Raw genomic sequence first — 25853 nt, forward strand, 5'->3', positions numbered from 1 at the left:
GCAGAGTATACAAAATCCACACTCTTTTCAGGGACAGATGCCACTTTTTAACCCTCTATTAAAAAACAGCACCAACAAGGGGCACCTTGGCTGGCTCAGTCAGTAGAGCAGGGGAGTGGCTCTTGATCTCGAGGACTCGAGTTCGTGCCTCAGGTTGGGTGTAGAGTTTACTTAAAAGTAAAATCTTGGGATGCCTGGGTGGCTCAGTAGTTGAGTGTCTGCCTTTGACTCAGGATGTGATCCCGCGGTTCAGGGATCAAGTCCCATATCGGGCTCCCTGTGGGGAGCCTGCTTCTCCCTCTGCCTATGTCTCTGCCTCTCTCTATGTGTCTCTCATGAATAAATAAATAAAATGTTTTAAAAATAAAATCTTTAGGGGGCAGCCCCGGTAGCACAGTGGTTTAGCGCCGCCTGCAGCCAGGGCCTGATCCTAGAGACCCGAGATCGAGTCCCATTGCGGGTTCCCTGCATGGAGCCTGCTTCTCCCTCTGCCTGTGTCTCTGCCTCTCTCTCTCGCTCTGTATCTCTCATGAGTAAATAAAATAAAAATCTTTAAAAAAAAAAATAAAAAAATAAAAAAAAATCTTAAAAATAAAATAAAATCTTTAAAAGTAAACAAACAAAACCAGAAACCCTGATAAAGCAAAGACTGATTAAAAGCATCTTATGTGTCAGAAATTTTTCAAACAGGATTTTAACTCATTTCATCTAGGTCCCCACAGAGCCCTCGCTCTATATTTGGTATATTTGGTATTATTGCCTTGCTTCAGTGATAAGGAAACTGTGCTTTGGAGGGGGGATCACAGCTATTGCCTGAGGTCCCCAATCCACTAGAAAGCAGAGGAGATTCCAGACACAGCTCTGTTGAATTGGAGCTCAGCCCCATCAGTATTCACCTGCCCCTGTGTTCACTGCCTCTACTGCAATGGATCAACTGCACGGAGTCAGAAGACAGGTGGGGTTTGGTTTCTACTGCTGTTTTCCTTATGGCTTCTTTTAACAGAACTCAGGAGGGCTTTGGTTGAACCAAATGTTAGGGAGTCATGTTAGTAAAGCTCTTTCTGAGCAGTATGAAAAAGGTAAATGCCATAGCTCTCTCTTCCAGCCATCCAAGATGCCAAAAGAAAAGAAGGCTAAAGGGAAGAAGGTGGCCCTGAACCCTACTGTCCTAAAGAAGCCATTAAAGTGTCAATCCTCTGCTTGAGAAAAAGTCCAAGTATTTTGGCCTCAGACAGGACAACCAACCCAAAAGGACATCACCCGCTTTGTCAGATGGCCCCACTACATCCAGCTGCAGCAGAAAAGGGCTATTCTGTATAAATGTCTAAAAGTGCCTCCCACAATTAACCAGTTCACACAGCCTTGGACCTCCAAACTGCTACATAGCTGCCTAAGCTGGCCCACAAATACAGACCAGAGACAAGGTGAGAGATGAAGCAGAGACTGTTGGCTGGGGCTGAGAAGAAAGCTGCCAGCCAAGGGGATGTCCCCACTAAGAGGTCGCCTGTCCTTCAAGCTGGGGTTAATACTGTCACTCCTTTAGTGGAAAACAAGAAGACTCAGCTGGCAGTGATCACACATGATCCCACCGAGCTGGTTATCTTCCTGCCTGCCCTGCATCATAAGATGGGGGCTCCCTACTTACTGCATGGCTCTGGCATCTGTCTGGCCCACGGGAAGACCTGCACCACTGTTGTCTTCACACAGGTTAACTGGAAAGACAAAGGAGCTCTGGCTAAGCTGGTGGAAGCCATCAGGACCAATTACAACGAAGGATATGGTATGATCCACCAGGGACGCAACATCCCAGGTCCAGAGTTATCAGCTCACATTGCCAAGTTGGAAAAGGCAAAGGTTAAAGAACTGGTCACCAAACTGGGCTGAGTGTATGCTGTTGAATTCTCTGCACATAAAAGTCAGAAAAAGTTCTCTTTCCAGAAAAAAAGGAAATGCCACAAATGCCATCTGACTCCAGCTGTGGGCTAGCTAATGAGAATCCTTGATGTAAATGTGATCTGATGTCTAACTGAACTCTGGAGCACCCTTTCCCTAAACCAGTACTTTAAGAAAAAAACACTTTAATAGGTTAAAAATTGGACTAAGTAAAAACATTCTCATCTCACGTGCAAGGGAGGGAACCTGAGGTGACAGAGACCCAGGGGACTCTGGCAGGAGACATGGGTCCTCCAGGGAACCAGAGGGGCCTCTGGCACTGCGTGAATTGCTTTAAAAAATTATCACCAGAATCCTATAGTCTGATGAATGCAGTATCCCTGATCAGCATAGATTAAAGTTGTTGAAGAGGCTCCTAGACTTTCAAAGAATCCTCAGACTTGAAAGGGCCCTTAGAAAAACATTGCAAGCAGATAGTTTTCCAGAGCAGTCATAAATTAGCGAAGGCTTTGTAAACAAAGGACACTGGGCCTGGGAAAGGCACTTCGAGGAGGTGCACAACCCAAGCTGAAGATGTGGCTGGCAACTCTTATGTTCCTATGGGACTTCTGCTAAATTTCTCTGATGACAAGAATTACCTGAGGCCCTCTCTGAGATGCTGGTTGGGGAGGGGTCTGAGAAGGGTCAGGGAGTGGATGTCTTGAGAACACACCTCCCTAAGTGAGGCTCATTACCAAGGAGGCCCGGGAAATTGTATGCTTCCTTCTTTATTTTCTTCTTTTTTAAAATATTTTATTTATGTTTTGAAAGAGAGAGAGAGCATAAGCAGGGGAAGCGTAGAGGGAGAGGGAAAAGCAAGCTCCCCACTGAGCAAGAAGCCCCTTGAGGGGTCATGCTGGGCAGACGCTTAGCCTACTGAGTCACCCAGATGCCCCTTAGGGACATTTTTTCAGCTCTGACACAAGACAGAAAGATCACCATTTTGAAGGCAGGTAAAACATTCAAAAGGTCAGAAAATAATTCTCTCCATTTGTACAATGTTGTCTTTGCTTTGCAAAAGAAAAGATCAGGTCCCATCATTCTCTTTCTTGTATTTATTTACATATATTTGCACATATACATATAATTTGTATTTAATTGTTTTTATATACATGATAGTTGTTTATTTACCCAAACCATACAGGAGATCATAAAAAATTAACCAAAACACGGGGGGATCCCTGGGTGGCTCAGCGGTTTAGTACCTGCCTTCAGCCCAGGGTGTGATCCTGGAGTCCCAAGATCAAGTCCCACATCGGGCTCCCTGCACGGAGCCTGCTTCTCCTTCGGCTTTTCCCTCTGCTTCTCCCTCTGCCTGTGTCTCTGCTTCTCTCTCTCTGTGTATGTCTCTCATGAGTAAATAAATAAAAATCTTAAAAAAAAAACAAAACAAAACCACGAGGCACCTGAGAGGTTCAGTCATTAAGCATTAAGCATCAGGCTCCTGATTTCAGCTCAGGTCATGATCTCAGCATGAGATTGAGCTCCACCTGAGCATAGAGGCTGCTTAAGATTCTCTCTCTCCCTCTCCTGGCTTGTGCACGCATGTGTGCACTCACATACTCTCTCTCAAAAAAATAAATTGGTAAAATACAATGAAATTGTCACCATCCAGAGTAAACTACTATTAGTAACTAGATGAGCATCCTTCCAGGTACTTCTATGCAGGTAAGCACGTAGATATCATATACAACTTTGCATACCTGGGGCCATACTAGGCATGCACTTTTGCGACCTTTATTTCTGTGTGAGAATATTGCTTGACTTTTTTCATAGCAATATAGATCTATATCATCATGTTTCTAACTGCATGATATTCCATTTGTGTGAATATACTATAATTTGCTGAAAAAAATACTTTTATTTAAAGTTCTTTTTTAAGAACTGGTATAGACGGGCACCTGGGTGGCTCAGTCAGTTAAGCAGCTGCCTTCAGCTCAGGTCATGATCTCTGGGTCCTGAAATCCAGAGCCTCATGTCTGGCTCCTCACTGAGCAGGCAGTCTGCTTCTCCCTCTCCCTCTGCCCCTCCCTCCCCACTCATGTGTGCGTGTGTACTCTCTCTCTGTCAAATAAGTAAAATCTTAAAAAACAAAACAAAACCTGGTATAGAGGACAAGAAAAAAAATCAGGTGGATGAAACTCCTAAGATTTATTTCACAAAGATGATGAGGAAGTAAGTTGCTTGTAAAACTCAAGCAGAATTTATAAGACGTGTAAAATGTAGATAGTAAGTTAGTAACCTGTAAGATATGTTAAACAGAATGAATGCACCACTTGCATGTTAAATATAGATGAAAACATTTAAACAGATGAGTTAGGTGTTACTTAGAAAGGGATGGAAAGGGGCACCTGGGTAGCTGGATGGCTCAGTTGGTTAAGCATCTGAGTTCTACTCAGGTCATGATCCTAGAGTCTTGGGATGGAGCCCTACATCAGGCTCCCTGCTCAGGTGGGGAGTCTGCTTCTCCCTCTCCCTCTGCCCCTCCTCCTGCTCATGCTCTGTCTTAAATAAATAAATAAAGTCTTTTAAAAAAAGGGAGGATGGAAGGACAAAATAAATTTTGCATACTAATAATTTTTAATAAAACACTAGTAAATTTAATAGATACCTAGTTTATAATTGTATTTATTTACATATAATATATATGTAATATATAACATAAAATATTTTATAACTTACCACTTATATTGTTAAAAAGATTTCCCATTTAACAAAATATTAGTACTATATAATAAATTCTGGTTCATGTTCTCTCCAGATTGGCAGTTATATTACCACTAAATTGGCCACCCCATTGGTGACACTCCTTATGTCCAATTCTGGCCACTTAAAGTTATCATGGACTCATCCCATAATATGGGCTTAGAAAAGCCAATTGAAGGTGAAAACTTAAAAACTTTTACTTCTGTGCACCTGGGAGCCCCTCTGCAGTCCTGTCTCCCCAGGGACTCCCCAGTCTGTCAGAATACTTACAGAGCTCACATCAGCAGCCAAACCTCCTCACACTGAATCTCATAGACTTACAGCAGTAGTGTTCAAACTTTAGGGCATCAGAGACTCCTGGAGGGCTGGTTAAAGCAGATCTCTGGGTCTCACCCTTAGAGTTTCTGCTTCAGTCAGTGTGAGTTGAGGCCCAGGAGTATGCCTATTATGTCTTTCTGTCTTCCTTCCTTCCTTCCTTCCTTCCTTCCTTCCTTCCTTCCTTCCAGAAGGAGAGGGAGAGTGGGCAGGCTGGGCTGGGCAAGAATGCAATGCAGAACAGGACATGGGGTTTGATCTCATAACCCTAAGATTATGATCTGAGTCCAAACCAAGAGCCAGACACTTAACCAACTGGTCCACCCAGGTGCCCCAAGTATGCATTTCTATCAAGTTTTGAGCCAGCCCATACTTGGTTTCTCTGACTGATCTAGTTCTATCTACCATCTAGTTGCTAAAGTATTTTGATTCTTGTTCTAAGTCTTGGGAAAGTACCTTGCTTTCTTGTCAAATTTGTTATGCTGACCTAAGCCATCAGAAGCACAAATTCAAGTTTACGAAGATTCTACCAAAGTGTGTTGACAAGGGGAGGTGGGGGGGGATGGGATGACTGGGTGATGGGCACTGAGCAGGACACTTGACGAGATGAGCACTGAGTGTTATACTATATGTTGGCAAATCAAACTCCAATAAAAAAAATATATAACAAAATAGGGGATCCTTGGGTGGCTCAGCAGTTTAGCGCCTGCCTTTGGCCCAGGGTGTGATCCTGGAGTCCCGGGATCGAGTCCCACGTCAGGCTCCCTGCATGGAGCCTGCTTCTCCCTCTGCCTGTGTCTTTGCCTCTCTCTCTGTGTGTCTCTCATGAATAAATAAATAAAATCTTTTAAAAAGTTGAAAAAGGGGCTGAGTGAAGTAAGTCAGTCGGAGAAGGACAAACATTATATGTTCTCATTCATTTGGGGAATATAAATAATAGTGAAAGGGAATATAAGGGAAGGGAGAAGAAATGTGTGGGAAATATCAGAAAGGGAGACAGAACGTAAAGACTGCTAACTCTGGGAAACGAACTAGGGGTAGTAGAAGGGGAGGAGGGCGGGGGGTGGGAGTGAATGGGTGACGGGCACTGGGGATTATTCTGTATGTTAGTAAATTGAACACCAATAAAAAATAAATTTAAAAAAATAAAAAAAATAAAAAATAAATAAATAAATAAATAAATAAATAAATAAATAAAATAAATAAATAAACATGAGAAGTCTTGCAAAAAAAAAGAAAAAAATTTGAAAAAGGGGATCCCTGGGTGGTGCAGCGGTATGGCGCCTGCCTTTGGCCCAGGGCGCGATCCTGGAGACCCAGGATCGAATCCCATGTCGGGCTCCCGGTGCATGGAGCCTGCTTCTCCCTCTGCCTGTGTCTCTGCCTCTCTCTCTCTCTGTGACTATCATAAATAAATAAATAAAAATTAAAAAACAAATTTGAAAAAGGAAAAATGTATGAAATAAAATTAAATTTTAAAAATGTGTTGACAGAGTTAGTTATTTTAGTTAACTAGACTTAAGCACTGAAATTGACTTTTTTGAATCTCAATAATTATATTTCAAATATCAATATCAAAAATTAGGAGTAATTATAATCAAATAATTATGCATATTATTAAAATCAATAATTTTAAAGATATCAATATAATTATGATTAAGTGAAGGAAATTCTGTCCAGGATGTTTTGTCTAATCTTGCTGTACAACTATATTACTTCCAAACAAATCAAAATTTGGCTAAACTGGAAACTGCTGTCACCGACCACTCTGTTGATAAAAACGTGATGGGGGCACCTGAGTGGCTAAGGGGTTGAGCCTCTGGCTTAGGCTCAGGTCATGATCCCAAAGTCCTGGGTTCGAGTCCTGCATCAGGCTCCCCACAGGGAGCCTGCTTCTCCCTCTGTCTATGTCTCTGCCTCTCTTTCTCTGTGAGATAAATGAATATGAATAGATAAAATCTTTTTTTTTTAAGTGATAAAAGACCAAAAAATAGAGCTCCAATGATGACACCCCTTCCAAGCACAAGCTACTTGCAAATTCTCTATCTCAATCTTAGCAGGCTAATGGGAATCATAAAATAAGCTGTCTCTAGGTTTCCGCACACAGTCACAGCACCAGGCACCCAAATCAGGCAGCATGCATAGCAGCATAACTGCTGAGTATAATTAAGACCGAACTCCTAGCTGGGGAAGAGCGCTGATCCATGTAGATTTTCTCAGGCAGTGCAGTGCTTAGCCTGTAGAGTACTTGGAACCATTACTGGACCGCAAGTGACTGGAATAGGTGAAGGAGGAAGTGTTAGAGAGATAAGCAGGTGGTGGTGAGGAAAAAGGATGGTAAGTACAGAGAATCCTTTTAAGAAACCTGGCTGTAAAAAGTAAGAGATAGGGATCTGGCTTGGAAAGCACCTAGTCATCTTCTTATTCCCAGGTTCTGGATTCTTTTAAACATGCAGGAGTATGATTAAATTTCTCTTTTAGAACCTAGCTTCAGGATTACTCATCTATGTGCTCTACTTAACAATGTCCAGACATCTCAAATTTCCAGAGATAAGCCAGATGGCCACCACTTTGTCTTGTTGATTTCATGAGTAAACCACGTGCTCTATATTTGCTTGGAAAACATGTCAGGCTATAGTTAATGCATTCAAAAGTTTGAATAAACCCTTCTTATTTTTTATTTTTCTTTCACTTAAGTGGTATACCAATTTGTCATGATGAAAGCTTGCTTGAATTGCTAAAATAACAAAGTCTTTGAAATAAGTATTTGGAGTGATGGTCTTATATTTTAAATACTTAGGAAAATATGGAATTATTGTGTGGATACCAACAATACTATTTGTCTGAATCTTTATAGATAGACAGCCAAGGTGCTTGAACCCCTACATGCTAAAATAATTCCAAGTAAATATACTTGCATAAGTTTAAGGGCTAACAAACACATTATTTACATTTAGGCTGTTTGAGGACATTAAGAGTAGAATAACTATACCAGATAAACTCTGTATTTATAGGTATTTAACATTTGTTTTAAAGATTTTATTTATTTATTTGAGAAAGAATGAGAGACCACAAGCAGGGGGAGTGGCAGAGGGAGAAGGAGAAAGCTCCTTCCCCTCTGAGCAGGGAGCCTGACTCAGGGCTTGATTTCAGGACCCTGAACCATGACCTGAACTGAAGAAGTCAGACACTTAACCAACTGAGCCACCCAGGCACCCCCAGTATTTAACATCTTAACAGCAAAAATGGCACATTTTCTTAAAAAGACCTCATGAATTTTAAATATTTCATATGCTCTAATAACTTCTCATAGTCAAGCAGGTTAAGATATAAAACTGAAATGGAAGACTATCTTATCCAGAAACTCAGGAGCCAGAAACTGACAGGCTAGCAGCATGGCATCCTGGATGCAGGCCACCGCGTTCCCAGGGAACCTTGAGGAAACATGGCAGAAACAAACACCAGAAGCCAGTGAAGCACTGAGCTGACAGAGCACAGCTATGAAGTCAGACAGGCCTGTGTTTGAACAAGCCCCTGTTCTGCTACTTCTTAGGTTTAAGCCATAACCATCAGCCAACTGTTCTTGACCTACGCAACTGGCAAGTGTGACTTGAGCAGCTTCCCTGCCTCTGTGTCTTCATCTATGAAGTGATGGTATGTGTTCCCCACAACATTCACATGTTGAAGTCCTGTCCCTTGTTATCTCAGAATGGGATCTTATTTAAAGACAGGGTCTTTACAGAGTTAGTCAAGTTAAAGTGAGGTCTTCAGCATGGGCCCTAATCCAATACAGTGGTGTCTTTATAAAAGGGGGAAATTTGGATACAAAGACAGACACACACACAGGCAAGATAGACATCTACAAGTCAAGGAGTGATGCCCAGAACAGACCTTCCCCTCACAACCTTCAGAAGGAAACAGGTCTGCCCACAGCTGGACTTCACACTTCCAGCCTCCAGAACTGAGACAAGAAATTTCCATCATGGAAGCCAGCTGGTTTGAGGTACTTTGTTGTACGGCTCTAGGAAACCAACACATATCAGGAGTATAATTGGACCTGCACCTCGCAGGGTGGGACAATGCAGATAAAACACTCATCACTGTACCAACTACATTAGAGTGAGAACTCAAATAAATAAAAAGCTTTCATCGTTGCCACTATAGCTTGATGCTTCACCTGTAATACTAGAATCACAGTGGGATTCTCACCACACACAAGAACTTTCCTCTAGCCTGGTGCAGCACCTCCAGGGCCTACACTATACAGTCTCCGCTCTGCAAGTTCCCTTCCCCACTTTGCTCATGTGGCCAGCAATTTTCATTCTCAGGTTGCTTCTCAAATATCACCTTCCCCAGGAGGCCCTCCTCACATAGTCACCACCTCAGGCCTTCTGCTCCCATCCACACAAGTGGTAGGTACAGCAGTGCACTGCTTCCACAGCAGTGCAGTTACTGATTCCAAATTAGACTCCCAGGCCCCCCAGGGATGAGCCTTTTATCCCTCTAAATTTCCCTTAGGTGTGCTGCTTGAGATGCTCATTAAACGTTTGAGGAAACAATCCCTTCACCACAGGTAAGGAAAGTGGCCACATATACCATCTATAAACAAGCCCATGCTCTAAACTAGCTCTTTCTAGTTTAACGGTTCTCTAAAGTATGGTCTGGAAATTAAGTATGGTCTGGCTGGGAACTTGTTAGAAATGCATACTCCTGGGCCTTATCCCACACTGACTGAGGGGTGAGACCCAGGGACCTGCTTGAATCAGTCCTCCAGGAGTTTCTGATGTCCTAAAGTGTGAGCACTACTACTGTGGACCTATGCGATTCAGTGTGAGGAGGTCTGGCTGCTGGCATGAGCTCCCTAAGTGTTCCGACAGACTGGGGAGCCCCTGGGGAGACAGGATGACAGAGAGACTCTCAGGTGCATAGAAGTAAAAGTGTTTAAGTTTCCACCTTCAGCTGGCTTTCCTTTTTTTTTTTTTTTAATTTTATTTATTTATGATAGTCACACACACACAGAGAGAGAGAGAGAGGCAGAGACACAGGCAGAGGGAGAAGCAGGCCCCATGCAGGGAGCCCGACGTGGGATTCGATCCCAGGTCTCCAGGATCGCGCCCTGGGCCAAAGGCAGGCGCTAAACCGCTGCGCCACCCAGGGATCCCTCAGCTGGCTTTCCTAAGCCTGTATTATGGGGTGAGTCCATGATAACTCTGAGATCCCTAAATCACCTAACAATGAGAAGAAGCTATGTCTAAGAAGTGAAGCTCTGCTCAGATTCACGTACTTCCAGAAGACCAATGATCAGAAACCTCAGGTCAAGGAACAGGAGGAGATACAGGAACCCTCCTCCACCCATGCTAGGCATTGGATGCTAACGGACCCTAACATTCTTGCTTGGACAGGACCTAAGAATCCTTAACTCCAGGCAGTCACCATCAATGGATCAGAACAAGCTCTTGATGGGGCAGCCCGGGTGGCTCAACGGTTTAGCGCCGCCTTCGGCCCAGGGTGTGATCCTGGAGTCCCAGGATCGAGTCCCACATCGGGCTCCCTGCATGGAGCTTGCTTCTCCCTCTGTCTGTGTCTCTCCCTCTCTCTCTCTCTCTCTGTGTCTCTCATGAATAAATAAATAAAATCTTAAAAAAAAAAAAAAAAAAAAAAAGAACAAGCTCTTGAGAAACATCTGCTACTATCCTGAGTTTAGGAGTTAAGTATCCAAGCTCTGTAGAGTTAGTATAACTCAGTATATACAGTCAGCTGTTACTAGAGGAATCTCACTGAAGTTGGGGATCAGGGTCTGTGCAACCTTGGGAAAATCACTTAAAATCTGTGAATCTCAGAGATTTTATTTGTAAATAACACCTTTCCTTTCAGGGTTGTTTTGAGGTTAAACAATATGGGTAAAAGCACCTTGCCCAGTGCCTAGCAAATAAAAAGCTCCTAATAAATGCTTGCTGGATCTGAAACTAAGATGATGTGAGATGCTCTGGAAAAAATCCTTGCCACCCAAGTTCACCTGAGGCTAAGTCACCCCAGGAAACCAAGCTTAAGTTTTTACACAGTTAAGAGCTTTGGAGCAAGGCTCTGTCTTGGGCAAACTAACTGACATCAAAGGACCTGTGGTCAGTAGTACAGGGAATCAGAACCAGAGAAGTGTTTATTAGAAGGGGCTTGTTTGAGTCACAAAGAGCCTTCCCCCCTCCTACAGACAATGAATGCCAGTACCATCCCCCTTTGCCACACCCCACACTGCTCCTATAATTCATTTGACAAAATCAATAGATCCTACCCAGAAATCTAGTTTCAGGAAAACTGCTGGACTCTTGGTAAGCATCTGTCTTCTTATGTTTGGAAACTTTAAGAGCTCCATAGAGAACATCTCAGCAAACAGAACTCACTCCAAGCCCTGTCAGCTTATTGGAAACCAAGGGCTTCCCCACAAGTGTCCCCATTTGGACAACTAGACTCCGAGAGAGTGTGCCTAGTTCTTGCTATATATACTTTAGCTCATTTAGCGTCACATTGACCCTCTCTTTCACAGATGATGGATCTGAACTCAGAAACATTAAGGCATGTGCAGGAACACTGGGATTTGCTCTCTGCTACCCTGGCGTGTGCCATTCACACTCTATTAAACTCAAGCTCTGACAAAGAGCTAGAATCTACCCAGGCAGGGGTTTTAAGCTCAAACAGACAGGAATTATGAAACAAGCACATGAAAAAAAAAAATTCCACCCTCATTCCAGTGGACCACGTACTGGCCTATAATCAGGGGTTAAAGTATAACTAAGAGCAAACACATCCCAGCATCTGTCAAAATAAAATGTAATGCCCTGTAAATCTCATTTAATTCCTACTTAAAATTGAATCAGTAAATAGATAATACTCACTCTTAGTTCTTTCACTAAAAGCTTGTACATAATTAATCTTTGGAAGCCAGTGCAACCGATGTCTTTAATATTTTCAGCAAAGTGCTTACCACAGTTACATAATTCTGCTACCTCAAAGATAATGGAAAAAAACAGGACTTGCTAGAATGACCTATAACCCCAGGCACTAAAATACCTTGCCAAGCATTTATTCTGAACCACAGGAGTTAGATTTATATACTCTGGCCAGGAAGGAGCTCAAATTAATTCTCATCCAATCATGGCAAAGTTATACATGTCAATTCAGACCACAAATGCATGTATGATGTCTCTGCTCCTTGGTAAATACCATGTTACAAGGAAATTTTCTGATATTGAACAGTTCCTCTATCAGCAACATAGAAAAGGGTGCCCTTGACTACCTCTAAGATGCAAAATCATTCACATCGAACTTTAGGTGGAGGAAAGCCAGTAACCAGGTTGATGAGAGAAAAAAGCAAGTACCTGGAAAAGCAGGCTGCCTGCCAGCGCACGTCTGTGCTCTGTGGAATGCTCGTGCCAGGAGGTACAGCCGAAGGGCCAATCCCACTCGCAGGGAGACGATAATAACGTGGTACTCCGCACCCTGAAAAGGACAGAGTGGTTAAAAATCCAACATACTTCCAGCACAGTAAGATCTTGGGAAGTGCACTGAAGTTCACATACTGTGTGATTCAGCCATTTATAACATGGCTTTTAATATATTTACAGAGTTAAGCAACCATCACCAAAATCCATTTTAGAGCATTCTCATTACTTCAAGAAAGAAACCATGGGCCACCTGGATGGTACCGTCAGCTAAGCCTCCGACTCTTGATTTTGGCTCGAGGGTCACGGAATGGCGCTCCACGATGGGCTCCACGCTCAGTGGGAGTCTGCTTGAGATTCTTTCCCCCAACCCTGCACACTTCTCTTTCTTTCTCTCTCTCAAATAAATAAATATTTAAAATTTCAGGTGACAAGAATACTTAGCAGGTGGGAAAATATCTGGAGAAAACTTTTAAAATTACAATTAAATACGCTTAACGTAAAATTTTCCATTTTAAAGTAAACAATAGCGGGGCACCTGGACGACTCAGTCAGTTAAGTGTCTGACTCTTGATTCAGCTCATGTCATGATCTCAGGGTCCTGGGATCAAGCCCTGCTTTGGGCTCAGTACTCAGCAGGGAGTTTGCTTGAGAGTCTCCCTTTCCCTCTGCCCCTCCTCCACTTGTGCATGTGCTCTCTCGCTCTCTCTCTCTCTCTCAAATAAATGGATAAATCGTTTTTAAAAAATAGAGAAAACAGGGCAGCCCGGATGGCCCAGTGGTTTGGCGCTGCCTTCAGCCCAGGGAGTGATCCTGGAGACCTGGGATCGAGTCCCACGTTAGGCTCCCTGCATGGAGCCTGCTTCTCCCTCTGCCTGTGTCTCTGCCTCTCTCTGCCCCTCTCTCTCATTCTCTCTCATAAATAAATAAATAAAATCTTAAAAAAATAAAAAATAAATGAACTGCACAAGGAGTTAAGCTCACTTCTGGGTGAGGCCTGGGCCCCAGGAGCTTCACACAGGGCAGTCATGTCCAGTGGGAGGAAGAATGTGGCTTCTCACCAGTTCTGGGCATACTCTTCTGTTTGCTAGACAAAGTGATATTGTGGTATCTGTGCAAAACACTCCCTACACAATGAAATAGAAATAAAGGATAATGTCAATTTTATTTATACAGGCAGGGGACACATTTCCCTTCTCTTCCAAGCATCAGCAGGAAATGTAGGCACTGGCTAAAGCAACGCCATCTGGACATCCTACAAAGCAAGCAACAGGATTACAGCCCAGCACAGGCATGGTTTCTATTATTACTTCCAAAGATAAATAAATGGCCAGCAAATCAAGATGGGCTTTCTTATGCTTTTGGCCTTACCATGAAATTTTTCTACAGGTATCAGCTCCAAAAAGTGCTTGTTTCTTGTATTGAAGCAGGTTGCTTTTTAATTAAATCAGTCTTCCACATTTCTAAAACATCTTGGTTTTAACTTTCTTTGATAATATTCCCAAGGTTTTTGACATGTATAGGAACCACCAACAATCAACCATGTCTAAAATACACCAATATTGACTAGGGCTACTTTTAAATTGAGAAATAGCTTGTGAAAGAACTAAACTATATTCATATGTATAGAGTTTTCAATAGCATTGACAGATACGTAAAATTAATGTCAAGAAACATGAAAAACTTGACAAACTTTTTTTTTTTTTTTTTTGGACAAACTTTTAAAAGGGAAATCCAGGGCTGCCCGGGTGGCTCAGCGGTTTAGCACCACCTTTGGCCCAGAGTGTGATCCTGAAAACCCAGGATGGAGTCCCACGTTGGGCTCCCTGCATGGAGCCTGCTTCTCCCTCTGCCTGGGTCTCTGCCTCTCTCTCTCTCTCTCTCGAATAAATAAATAAAATCTTTAAAATAAAAAATAAACAGTAGTTTATTAAAAGGGGGGGGGGAATCCCTGGGTGGCTCAGCGGTTTAGCGCCTGCCTTCGGCCCAGGGTATGATCCTGGAGTCCCGGGATCGAGTCCCACATCAGGCTCCCTGCATGGAGCCTGCTTCTCCCTCTGCCTGTATCTCTGCCTCTCTCTCTCTCTCTCTCTCTCGAATAAATAAATAAAATCTTTAAAATTAAAAAAAAAAGGAATAAAAGGGAAATCCATAGGTGGATCAGTATTTTTAAGTTTGAATGTCAGTTCCTTTAAACATTTTTTTTTTTATTTGTGACTATACTGAAACTGAGTTAAGCACTGGTAAGTGTTTGCTGAGCACCTATCATGTCTCAGGGCATTGGGGTAAATGTGCACACGGAGAAGCCATTCATTTTTTTTTTTAAGATTTTATTAAAATGTACATGTGAATGAGAAACAAGACACCAAACTGCTCTGCAAGATTTAGAACTGATTAGTGAAATTTTTTTTAAATTTTTATTTATTTATGATAGTCACAGAGAGAGAGAGGCAGAGACACAGGCAGAGGGAGAAGCAGGCTCTATGCACCGGGAGCCGGACGTGGGATTCGATCCCGGGTCTCCAGGATCGCGCCCTGGGCCAAAGGCAGGCGCCAAACCGCTGCGCCACCCAGGGATCCCCTGATTAGTGAAATTAATCAGGAGGAGATAACCCCTGCTAGAATTCACAGAAGGGAGAGTTTGTTAAAAGCTTAATGAAGGATATTCCATGTCCAAAGGAAGACTGTTAGGTGAAAAGGGAGTCAGCAAACAAAAGAATGAGAACCAGCAGAACAATGTTTAGTCCATGTGTATTTAAAGAACTCAAAGTATTACAGATACAAGAAAGATCTCATTGTCCTGTGACATTGTGCTATTTCATCAGGTTTCAGAGAATGTCTCTTAAAAGAGAGAGAACGAGAAAGAGAGAGAGAGCACATTCAACTTTCTTTATTAAGAATCACTTTGGGGGGATCCCTAGGTGGCTCAGCGGTTTAGCACCGCCTTCAGCCCAGGGTGTGATCCTGGAGACCCAGGATCGAGTCCCACATCGGGCTCCCTGCATGGAGCCTGCTTCTCCCTCTGCCTGTGTCGCTGCCTCTCTCTCTCTCGTTAATAAATAAATAAAATCTTTAAAAAAAATCACTTTGGAATGAATAGTTTGACTTCTGTTTGGCTTGACTTGGGGAAATGAGGAGAAGCAGAGATGGTTTTACTTAGGTTACTCACTCATTCCAATGGCTAGAAAAGGTTATCTCCAAAAAGAAATTAATAATGTGGCAATCCATTTACACATCTGAATCCTGTGGGTCTGTTTAGGGAGAATCCCTTAAGGAATGATCTTGAGCCAGAAACCAAGAACATCCAGTTGCTGTCTGAGGGCCAAGCCCTCAATCATGGTGACTCAAATGAGTCTCGGTTTCACAGTTGTAAAAATCAAAGACCAAATTAGAATTAGGGAGTGATGAAGATATAGACACATGTTGCACCTCTCCAATTTTCCATATTAGTATGTCCCTAATCAATCACAATATTTCTTTTCTGCTAAGCTCAGACTTGACCTAGGTACTCTCCCTCACTCGACACTCTCAGCAGCCCACACATCAACTGGCTTTGGTATGCCATAAGAAACCTGTCTGCTGTCTGTGACAAAAGGTCCTCCCAGCTCTTAACTTCCAACATTCTGGAACAAAAGTCCAAGCTACAGTATGCCCCATCTTTAGGGGCTACTTACAGAACCATATTTGGTCATTATGACATGTTTTCCATGGCCCTCACTAAACATTAACCCACATGGACTCTCCCAAGGTCACTATATACCCTTTGCCCTCTTGGCACATATATACACTTTCTTTCCCTCTTAAGACAGAATAAAACAGTTAATAATGATGATGATGAGGTCTCGGGATTCCATTCGAAAGCATCCCTAAAATCCCTAAAATTTCTTAGGGATATCTAATGTATTTCTAATAAAAATTACCTTTTGCAGATTGGGAAAAAATCTACTTAAATCAAATGTCTCAACAGCAGCACTCTTGACATTTTGGGCTGGATAATTCTTTTGTCCATTTTAGGATGTTGGACAGCATCTCTGACTTCCACCCGCTAGATACCAGCAGCAACTCCCCAGGTTATTATAGCCAAAATTTTACCCAGATGTTGCCAAATGTCCCCCAGGGGGCAAATCCTGCCCCCTCCCTCCCTCCTTTGAAAACTTCTGACCTAAATGATTATAGTAATTCTCTTAGAGAGATACGATTACAAATGATTTTCCCTCTTATTTTTTTGTATTTTTAAAATCTTGCTTAATGAATGTATATTGTTTATATGATAAAAATAAGCTAATGACTTGGGACAGCTGGGTAATTCAATTGGCTAAGTGTCCCACTGTTGATTTCAGCTCGGGTCATGATCTCAGTGTAGTGGGATGGAGCCCCACATTGGGCTCTGAGCTGGCCATGGAGGCTGCTTGGGATTCTCTCTCTCCCTGCCCCTCCCACTCGTGCTCAAGCGCTCTCTCTCTCCCGCTCTTGCTCTCTAAATAAATAAACCTTAAAAAAAAAATAAGTTGTGACTTTCTATTTTTTAAAAAGAAAGAGCATTAGCTATATAGATGCCTCTAGTTAGTCCTTGAGTGAAAACCGATATGTGGTTCATTCAATTTAAATATTCAGTTCAGGAGCAGCCCTGCGTGGCTCAGCGGTTTAGCGGTGCCTTCAGCCCAGGGCGCGATCCTGCAGACCCAGGATCGAGTCCCACATCAGGTTCCCTGCATGGAGCCTGCTTCTCGCTCTGCCTGTGTCTCTGCCTCTCTCTCTCTCTGTGTCTCTCATGAATAAATAAATAAAGTCTTTTAAAAAAAATTAAGTTAAGTGGCTCAGTCGGTCAAGCGTCTAACTCTTGGTTTGGGTTTAGGTCGTGATCTCAAGGTCATGGGATGAAGCCCCATGCCGGGTTCCTGCTTGGTGGGGAGTCTGCTTGAGAGTCTCTCTCCATCTGCCCTTCCCCCATTCCCCCCACGCTCCTGAGCTCTCTCTCAAATAAATAAATAAATCTTTTAAAAAAATTAAAAATTGAGATGTCTGGGTGTCTCAGGAGTTAAGCGTCTGCCTCTGGCTCAAGGCATGATCCTGGAGTCCCGGGATAGAGTCCCACATCAGGCTCCCTGCAGAGAGCCTGCTTCTCCCTCTGCCTGTGTCTCTGCCTCTCTCTGCCTCTCTCTCTCTCTCTCTCCCCGTGTCTCTCATGAATAAATAAATAAAATCTTTTAAAAAAATTAAAATTAAGTTCAGTCCCTAAAAATACTATCTGCCATTTAACACCTTAAATTAAACTTCTCTTCAATGTGTAAAAGACACAAAAGGGACTTTAGAGAAGAAAATAGGGATCCAGGACTCTAACCATTCAGAAGAAAACATCTAAACCTTTCTTCAGCATGGTTAATTAGTGGGGCATTAGAAAGAGACATAAAGCAAAATAAAAAGTATTTATCCAAAACATTCCACATGTACACTTTAATCAGAACAATACTTGCATCGTAGGAAAAAAATAAGGCACACTGACTCATCTTTAAGAACTGCTCTATGTATAGACCATGTAAAAAAGAAAAAGTCAAAATCAGAAAATTAAAATATCCAAATGTAAAAAACACCCATTACTTCATCTTCTTGGCTGCTAGACTAAAATTTTTCTTAAGAGTTATTATTACCATGCATTGTATTACTATTTTAATTCTGTCTGTCAAGGCCCTATGTGCTAGGAAGAAACAAGTTCTCAGTGAAGAACTCCCCCACCTATTACCCTTAGGACAGGGATGACCCTTCCCCTCTGTCTAGAACCCCCCAAACACACACAAAGCATCTTCCACCCTCCTCTGCTTACCCGGGGTGCTGCCAGAGATTCACATGTCTTCTGCTCTCAGGAAGAAGCTCTCTTTTGTTAAGTGGGGTGATACCCACTGCGGCTTCCAGGATGGCCATGTACTTCTTGTACCTCATCTTGTCTCTCTCAGTAAAAGGTCATGTACATTTTGGGCACTGATCAGCTGAAGCAATCGAAGTAATCTTTGCGCTACCCAAAGCCCCTGTGCTTTTAGATGTTCCGTGTACCCCTCACTGTGTACCCCTACAGTGTGGGGTGAGGGTGGTGGCAAGGCTGAGGCCAAGCCACAATAAATTAAAAAAAAAAAAAAAAGAAAGAAAAAGAAAAGGCTCATTCGGATTTCCCTGCAACGTCAGTATTATATAAGGCTAAAGAATTTTGAATAAAGCACTAATGAAAATGACTTGCAGGACAACCGTGGTTCTAAACACAGCAATCTAACATACACTCCCCAATTAATCCGCACATAAATCTTTGAGGCTGCTAATCCTTCAAGTACTAATGGCACAGGAGGTGATTTATTTCAAGGTCTGGAAATAATTGGTCCAAAAAGCCTGCATGCCTCTGGATGAACTAAAACCAGAAACTGATTTGCTCCTTCTACTTCTATCTGAAAAGCTGTGCTTTGACAAATAAGGAGTTCCAGTTGTCATTTTATAGCAAAGCATTTCTAAATGCTATAAACTCCTTGCCTGAAAAAAAATAAGTTAAAAATTAAAAAAAAAACTCCTTGCCTGAGTCAATAGCAAAGATTAATTAATTGAGACACAATTTAAAAAAAATTTGAGACACAATCCTGTTTGGGTTGGGTTTTTTTTTTTTTTTTTAATTTCTTTTAAAATACTTCTATAATGCAACATAGGCAAGCTCCCATAGCACAAAAATATATCCTCTGGAGATGGTGAGACTACCACTTCCTTGTTGTTGTAAATGTCTCCCTTCAGCTTGGAGGACCTTTCTTGCCCTCTTTCTTTCTTTTTTTTAAGATTTTATTATTTATTCACGAGAGACACACAGAGAGAGGCAGAGACACAGGCAGAGGGAGAAGCAGGCTCCCTGCAGGGAACCTGATGGGGGACTCGATCCCAGGACCCCAGGATCACAACCTGAGCTGAAGGCAGACGCTCAACCGCTGAGCCACCCAGGCACCCTAATTCTCTTTTCTCAATAGCAAGTTTCTTTGTCTTTATCTTTTTTTTTTTTAACCCGAATGACCTAAATCAGTGGTCTCCAAAGTGGGATGTACATGCCAAAAGTCCTTGGAGTATTGACAGAAAATGCTAAACCATCTATTTCCTATTTTCTCTCACCCATCAAAAATTTAACTTGAAAAAAAAAAATTTAACTTGAGTGTGTTTATACCCTGAGACTAATAATAAACCATATGTTAACTAACGTGAATTTAAATAAAAGCTAAAAAATAAAAATAATTTTAAATTTTTTTAATTTTTTAAAGATTTTATTTATTTATTCATGAGAAAGGCAGAGACATAGGCAGAGGGAGAAGCAGGCTCCATGCAGGAAGGACTCTGGGATCAAGCCCTGAGTCAAAGGCAGACGCTCAACTGCTGAGCCACCCAGGCGTCCCTAAAAATTTTTTGATTTAAAAATAGATATGCCAGGGATCCCTGGGTGGCGCAGTGGTTTAGCGCCTGCCTTTGGCCCAGGGCACGATCCTGGAGACCCAGGATCGAATCCCACGTCGGGCTCCTGGTGCATGGAGCCTGCTTCTCCCTCTGCCTATGTCTCTGCCTCTCTCTCTCTCTATCATAAAAATTAAAAAAAAATTAAAAATAAATAAAAATAGATATGCAAGTTATAAATTACTATACTCATATATATTGCAGGGTGTCCTTAAAAATGTGATGGGGTGTCCGAGCAAACAAGTTTGAAGGTCAGTGATTTAAATAACCCTTCGATCCTTTCAAGCCTCAATTTCCCATTTAGAAGACAAGAGGCCTGACCAGACGAATGCAGTCATATTTCAACAACAACGAAAGACTAAGAACTCCCACTTCACTTGGCCTGATTATACAATGAATATCATCTAACCACAGCAGGGTGGTGAAAACAAGGGGTAAACCACTTGGTCTCAGAATATTTCATTTCCATAGTATTCATGAATATTACTCCCACTGGTTGTTCCGTAAACAATTAGTACCAGTTAGTCACAGGAATTCTTTTATAGGCTGAACTTGGTTTGCTACAGCTGCCACCGCTGAAAAAAGCTACAATACAGCCTTCATTTAATCATACAGGAAGATGTAATTATACTTACACAACAGTCTTTGTTCTAACAAATTGTATTTCTAATGACTCGTGATAAAAATTACTATACAGCCCTCTCAAATAAGAAAGGAAGCCTGAGCTAGCAACAACAAAAAAAATCAAGTTAAACTCGTTATCCATTGGCAGCTGTTTTACTTGGGTGAAAGTGACACAATACTTTATAAGTGACACAATACTTTATAAATGGCCTGTTTCAACGTTTCATTTTCTATAGGAATTTCGTATGCATTTAACACACATCTTAGGATGCCTGGGGAGCTCAGCAGTTGAGTGTCTGCCTTTGGCTCAGGGTGTGATCCCAGAGTCCTGCATCGGGCTCCGCATGGGGCTCCGCATCAGGCTCCCTGCATGGAACCTGCTTCTGCCTCGGCCTGTGTGTGTGTTTCTCTCTCACTGTGTCTCTCATGAATAAATAAAACCTGAAAAAAACAAACAAACAAACACACACACACATACAACTTATGAAGTGATTCTTATCTATGATGACCTCATACAAAACTAAAATGGGGTCTTTGATGAGGAAAAGAACTCTGTCCTAGCAAATAATTAGGAAGAATTTGCTTTCTTCCATAAAGGGATTGTTCTGTTTTATAATTTATTTATCCATTTAAAAAACTGTCATCTTTGTGCGATCGCCTTCATAAGACAATGCAGGACAATAACATAGAAAACAAATATCTAGCCTAAATACCCCCACTCAGATATGTACTTATATGACATTTTATTTATAAGTCTAGAGACTCTTCAGAAATATGTATTTATTTAGTTAATTCCCTTCGAATTCTAGAAATTCTTTACAGCTGCAACTGTCTGATTTTATTTTTTTATTTTTTTAAAGATTTTATTTATTTATTATGAGAGACACAGAGAGAGAGAGAGGCAGAGACACAGAGGGAGAAGCAGGCTCCAAGCAGGGAGCCCGATGTGGGACTCGATCCTGGGACTCCAGGATCACGCCCTGAGCCGGAAGGCAGACGCTTAACCACTGAGCCACCCAGGTGTCCCCAACTATCTGATTTTTAAAATCACTTATCTGGGGGATCCCTGGGTGGCTCAGCGGTTTGGCGTCTGCCTTTGGCCCAGGGCGTTGGGCCTGGAGTTCTGGGATCGAGTCCCACATCGGGCTCCCTGCATGAAGCCTGCTTCTCCCTCTGCCTGCGTCTCTGCCTCTGTGTGTGTTTCTCATAAATAAATAAATAAAATCTTTTTAAAAAAATCACTTATCTGTTTAAAAACATGACTCTAGGTCTACATGATCCAAAAAAAAAGCTTCTGAGTCAGGATAAGATACTCAAGGATACTTTAGTCTACATGATTAAAATTGAACATAAAAATTCACAGACCAGACTGGTGTTCCCTTTGAACTGATTATTTATACTTTATTTCTGCCGGAGTGGACATCCTTCTTTCCTGGGTATTTTAACTGTTCTTGTGCTTTAGAAGTATAAAAATGGAAATGAACTAATGTCCCAAATGGGCTGTTTTACAGGGTGTGGTCTGCTTTTCAGGGAGCTGGAAAAAGCCCTAACTAAAAGTAGAAGAGTTGCGGGAAACCGCTATTTTTTTTTAAGCTTTACTGCAAATAAACCATATGACTTTATGCAGCCCGTTATATTATCTACTCACTTAATATCTTCATGTATAATATATTTTTACGTATTGGCTACTCAAGTGACCGATCAGAGTCACTGTAAGAAAAAAAAGCTACACGATGTAAAAGAGTCACCAGAGTTCTTGAACGTTAGCTGTGGCTCTCCCAGATTCACCCGCCTCTGTCCAAACCCATCTGCTCTCTTCAGTCATCTTCAGAATACACTCACTACTGGGTTTATTCAAACCATTCAAACTTCAACTAGATGCCACCAAATGCATCATTTTAATCCTATCCTTCCCAACCCAATACTTGTCTGAAATCACCTCCTGCCCAGCCCGCAGCCACCACCACTTCTTGCCTTTTTCTGTTTCTTGAATCCTTGTCTTGGGTCACCTGGCATGAGAGCTGGAAGCCATCCTCACCTGGCCCCGTGGTGCCCACTCATAGCAGCCCCATGACACAGGGAGAGAGGTGTGTTTACATGGGAAGACTGGATCTGAGTCCCACCTCTGCTGTTTAACACCAACAAGTGATCTCCAACAAGTTACTTGACCCTTCTGAGCCTGTTTTATCATCTGTAAAACTGGAATAAAACCACAACACAGGGGTGGTTTTAATAATTCATGAGGATGATGTATATGCCTTCGATGCCTGTCATCCTTTCCTTCCTCCTTTCTTCCACCTCTGCCATCTGTTCTTTTTTCCACTCCCAAGACCTCTTCAAGGTGAGGTTTGTAGAAACCTTTCCTCGGGATGCCCGGGTGGCTCAGTGGTTTAGCGCCGCCTTCAGCCCAGGGTGTGATCCTGGAGACCTGGGATCGAGTCCCACGTCGGGCTCCCTGCATGGAGCCTGCTTCTCTCTCTCTCTGCCTGTGTCTCTGCCTCCCACTCTCTCTGTGTCTCTCATGAATAAATAAATAAAATCTTAAAACAAACAAACAAAACCTTTCCTCTCTTCTCTACAGGCTTACAAACTTCTGACCTGCCCATACACCCACAACTTCCTTCAGCACACAGTTGAAGAAGCAGAAAAGCCCAAGGTTGAATAGCTTTGTAGGAAAAAACAGAAACTGAAAAAAACAGGGTGGCTGAAGGGAACAAGGACCCAGGGGCTGGCGTGAGTGATGGAAACCCTGAAAAAGAGAACACTGGGTCTTGCAGGCCCTGCTCAGGTAGTATCCACCAACCACAGGGGTTCTCCCTTAAAATAGTTCCCAGATTTTTAACCTCTGCTACTGAATAATTAATAGCCAACATTAATATCACTTAATTGTTCCTCCCAAATTATATGCATACATCATAATTCATGGATTCCTCATTCCTAAGAAATAAAAAACTTTCCACCCCTCATGTGCAGGGAAATCGGCTTCCTGTTGCTTTTGGAAGAAACTGTGTTCGTGCTACATGTGTACTCTGAACCTAGAGCTGTAGGACTCTAGCACTTCTCTTGCTTGGGCACAGAAGAGCCAGGAGGCAATGCACAGAATTTAAAACACTGATGGGAGCTGGCTTCAGTCGAGAAGGGCTGGGCCATTAGTTGGATTAGGAGGATATTAGTCACTTCTGCTCTGCAATTTCAAGAAAGGTACAAAGTCTCTGGAACCTGTTAGGGACACCAGCTCTGAAGTGTTGAGCTATAACAGTCAGCTGCCAGCAGCTGGGAAGCGTAGTTCACACACAGTCCCCCTGCTGACACACCCCTCTGTTCCCTAGCCTGAACGGGGGCACCACACTGCCCAGGACTGAAATCCAGCTCCACCTCTAATGAGCTCTTATCCTGGTCAAGTCACTTAATGTCTCTTTGTCTCACTTTTTTTCATCTGTAAATGGGGTTAATAATAGCACTGATCTCATAATACTAAATCAGTCATTATGTGGAAAGTATTTAGCACATGTGCAGCATAGAGCATATACCATGTAAATGTGTTTTCTTTTCCTTGATAACTAGTTACAGCTTCATTTTTTTCCAGAAAGCTCTCTTTGGTTGAACCCCGCTACCCCCACATCCCCCAGACTGGGCTAGGTTACTCCTTCTTCTGCCCTCTCAAATACTTTCTGCTTCAATCTATCAAAACTGGAAACACAGTGAGTTTAAATTATGTGTTCAAGCACTTCCAGAGGATAGGGTGGGTCCTCTGGGCCATGGAAAGAGTTAATTAAAGGAAAGGAGTCCTGGCAGTTGAGGGTGTCGACTTCCACATGGATCCAGGCCTGACCCAACCCTCTGCAGTAATGGCCTGCCTGGTTGTCAGAAACAGGTTTGATTCCAGGCAGAGCCCTGCTCAGGGATCAGTGTTGTGGCTGAGCTGGACACAGAGCCTCAGAGTGGAGCCCCATGGTGTGGAGCCTCATTCAGCCCTGAAACTATAATCCTGGTGAACCCAGAAGAGACTGTGGAGTTTAATCAGAAGAACCTGATTATGTGAGCCCCAGTCTCGCTCCTCCTGGGATATCAGTGGGAGGAGGCGGCGTGAGCCATGACAGCTGCTGTATTAACAGTTCACCTGGTTTCAGGCAGCTTTTCTTATTCTGTCTGAATTCGTTTGCTAGGGCTGCCTTAACAATGTACTGCAGACTAGGGAACTTAACTAACAGAAAACCTGCAGCTTAATTATCTCATAGTTCTGAAGTCTGGAAGTGCAAGAACAAGGTGTTGGCAGGGCTGGTTCCTTCTGAGGGCCATGAGCAGGGCTCTCTCCTTGGCTTATAGATGGCCCTCTCCATCCTGTGTCTTAACATCAATTTCCCTCTGTATGTGTCTGTGTCCAAACTTCTTCTTATAAGAACACTAGTCATATTGGATTAGGGCCCACCCTAATGATCTAATTTTAACTTGATTACCTCTGTAAAAACCCTATCTCCAAATAGGCCACATTCTGAAGTACTAGAACAGTACTTCATCCAGAAGAACAGAAATCCATCCCAACAGATGAATTTTAGGGGGTATTGGGGGAATACAATTCAACTCATAACACTGCCTGAAGTGACAAAAATGTAAAACTCTCATGAAGTTTTGCCCTGTGATGGAAAAAGACAGAAACCTAGAAGTACCTGATGGCCTGGACATGTCCAGCCTGGGATTTGGTCCAGCATAGGCCTCATAGCAAATCAACTAGTTAAAAAATCCTCCATGTTCAAGATGAGCCAATGCCTGATACTGTGAGAATGAGCTGGTCTCTGGTAGCAGAAGCTGAATCCATTAAAACAAGGATTCAAGAAGAATGCACTTAAAAGTATTCTGTACAGGGACACCTGGGTGGCTCAGTGGCTGAGCATCTGCCTTCAGCTAGGGTGTGATCCGGGGGTTCCCAGGATCAAATCCCCCATCAGGTTCCCTGCATGGAGCCTGCTTCTCCCTCTGCCTGTGTCTCTGCCTCTCTCTCTCTCTCTCTCTCTCTCTCTGTGTGTTTCTAGTGAATAAATAAATAAAATCTTAAAAAAAAAAAGTATTATGTACAACTGAGAAAGACCAGTGATGTGCAGACAGCACTCTGCCCATGTGTGGGGTCAGTGCAAGGGTCTGCCGAAACTCACTCATTAGAGATCAGCTTCTCTTGCAGGAAGAGAACAGGGTAGTAAGGTGGAATCAGGGGATGTAGTCTTTGTTCACAACAAGGCATGAAGATCGAGGAGGAAACTGACTCATTCTAAAATCAAGCATGTATCTCACCACCCAGGATGGATAGAAAAATCAATCTACACCCACGTTGTGGAAGAAGAGAACAGCAAAGCACACTTGACAGGTCATCCCAACAAAGCC

The 25853-nt window shown here is 42.6% G+C and overlaps 1 protein-coding gene, 1 long non-coding RNA gene and 1 pseudogene across 8 annotated transcripts in view; 2 read left to right on the forward strand and 1 right to left on the reverse strand.

Moving 5' to 3' along the window:
• Positions 1–25853, reverse strand: part of TJP2 (tight junction protein 2) — a 124456-nt gene that overhangs the window by 85857 nt on the left and 12746 nt on the right. For all 6 annotated transcript variants that reach the window (XM_077907815.1, XM_077907798.1, XM_077907793.1 and 3 more), the window contains one exon: positions 12327–12447. The gene's annotated coding sequence lies outside the window, so the exon portion shown is untranslated. Of the gene's footprint in view, positions 1–12326; positions 12448–25853 lie in introns of those variants that run through there.
• Positions 1–25853, forward strand: part of LOC144319572 (uncharacterized) — a 40914-nt gene that overhangs the window by 8883 nt on the left and 6178 nt on the right. The window contains exons 2-4 of one of the 2 annotated variants that reach the window (XR_013385368.1): positions 8507–8607; positions 9472–9526; positions 13566–14324. This is a non-coding gene — a long non-coding RNA (uncharacterized LOC144319572). Of the gene's footprint in view, positions 1–8506; positions 8608–9471; positions 9527–13565; positions 14325–25853 lie in introns of those variants that run through there. The other variant, XR_013385369.1, reaches the window with a different exon arrangement.
• Positions 1115–5979, forward strand: LOC144319563 (large ribosomal subunit protein eL8 pseudogene; annotated as a pseudogene).

Source organism: Canis aureus, chromosome 1 (genome assembly GCF_053574225.1).
Source record: "Canis aureus isolate CA01 chromosome 1, VMU_Caureus_v.1.0, whole genome shotgun sequence".
Classification (NCBI taxonomy): domain Eukaryota; kingdom Metazoa; phylum Chordata; class Mammalia; order Carnivora; family Canidae; genus Canis; species Canis aureus.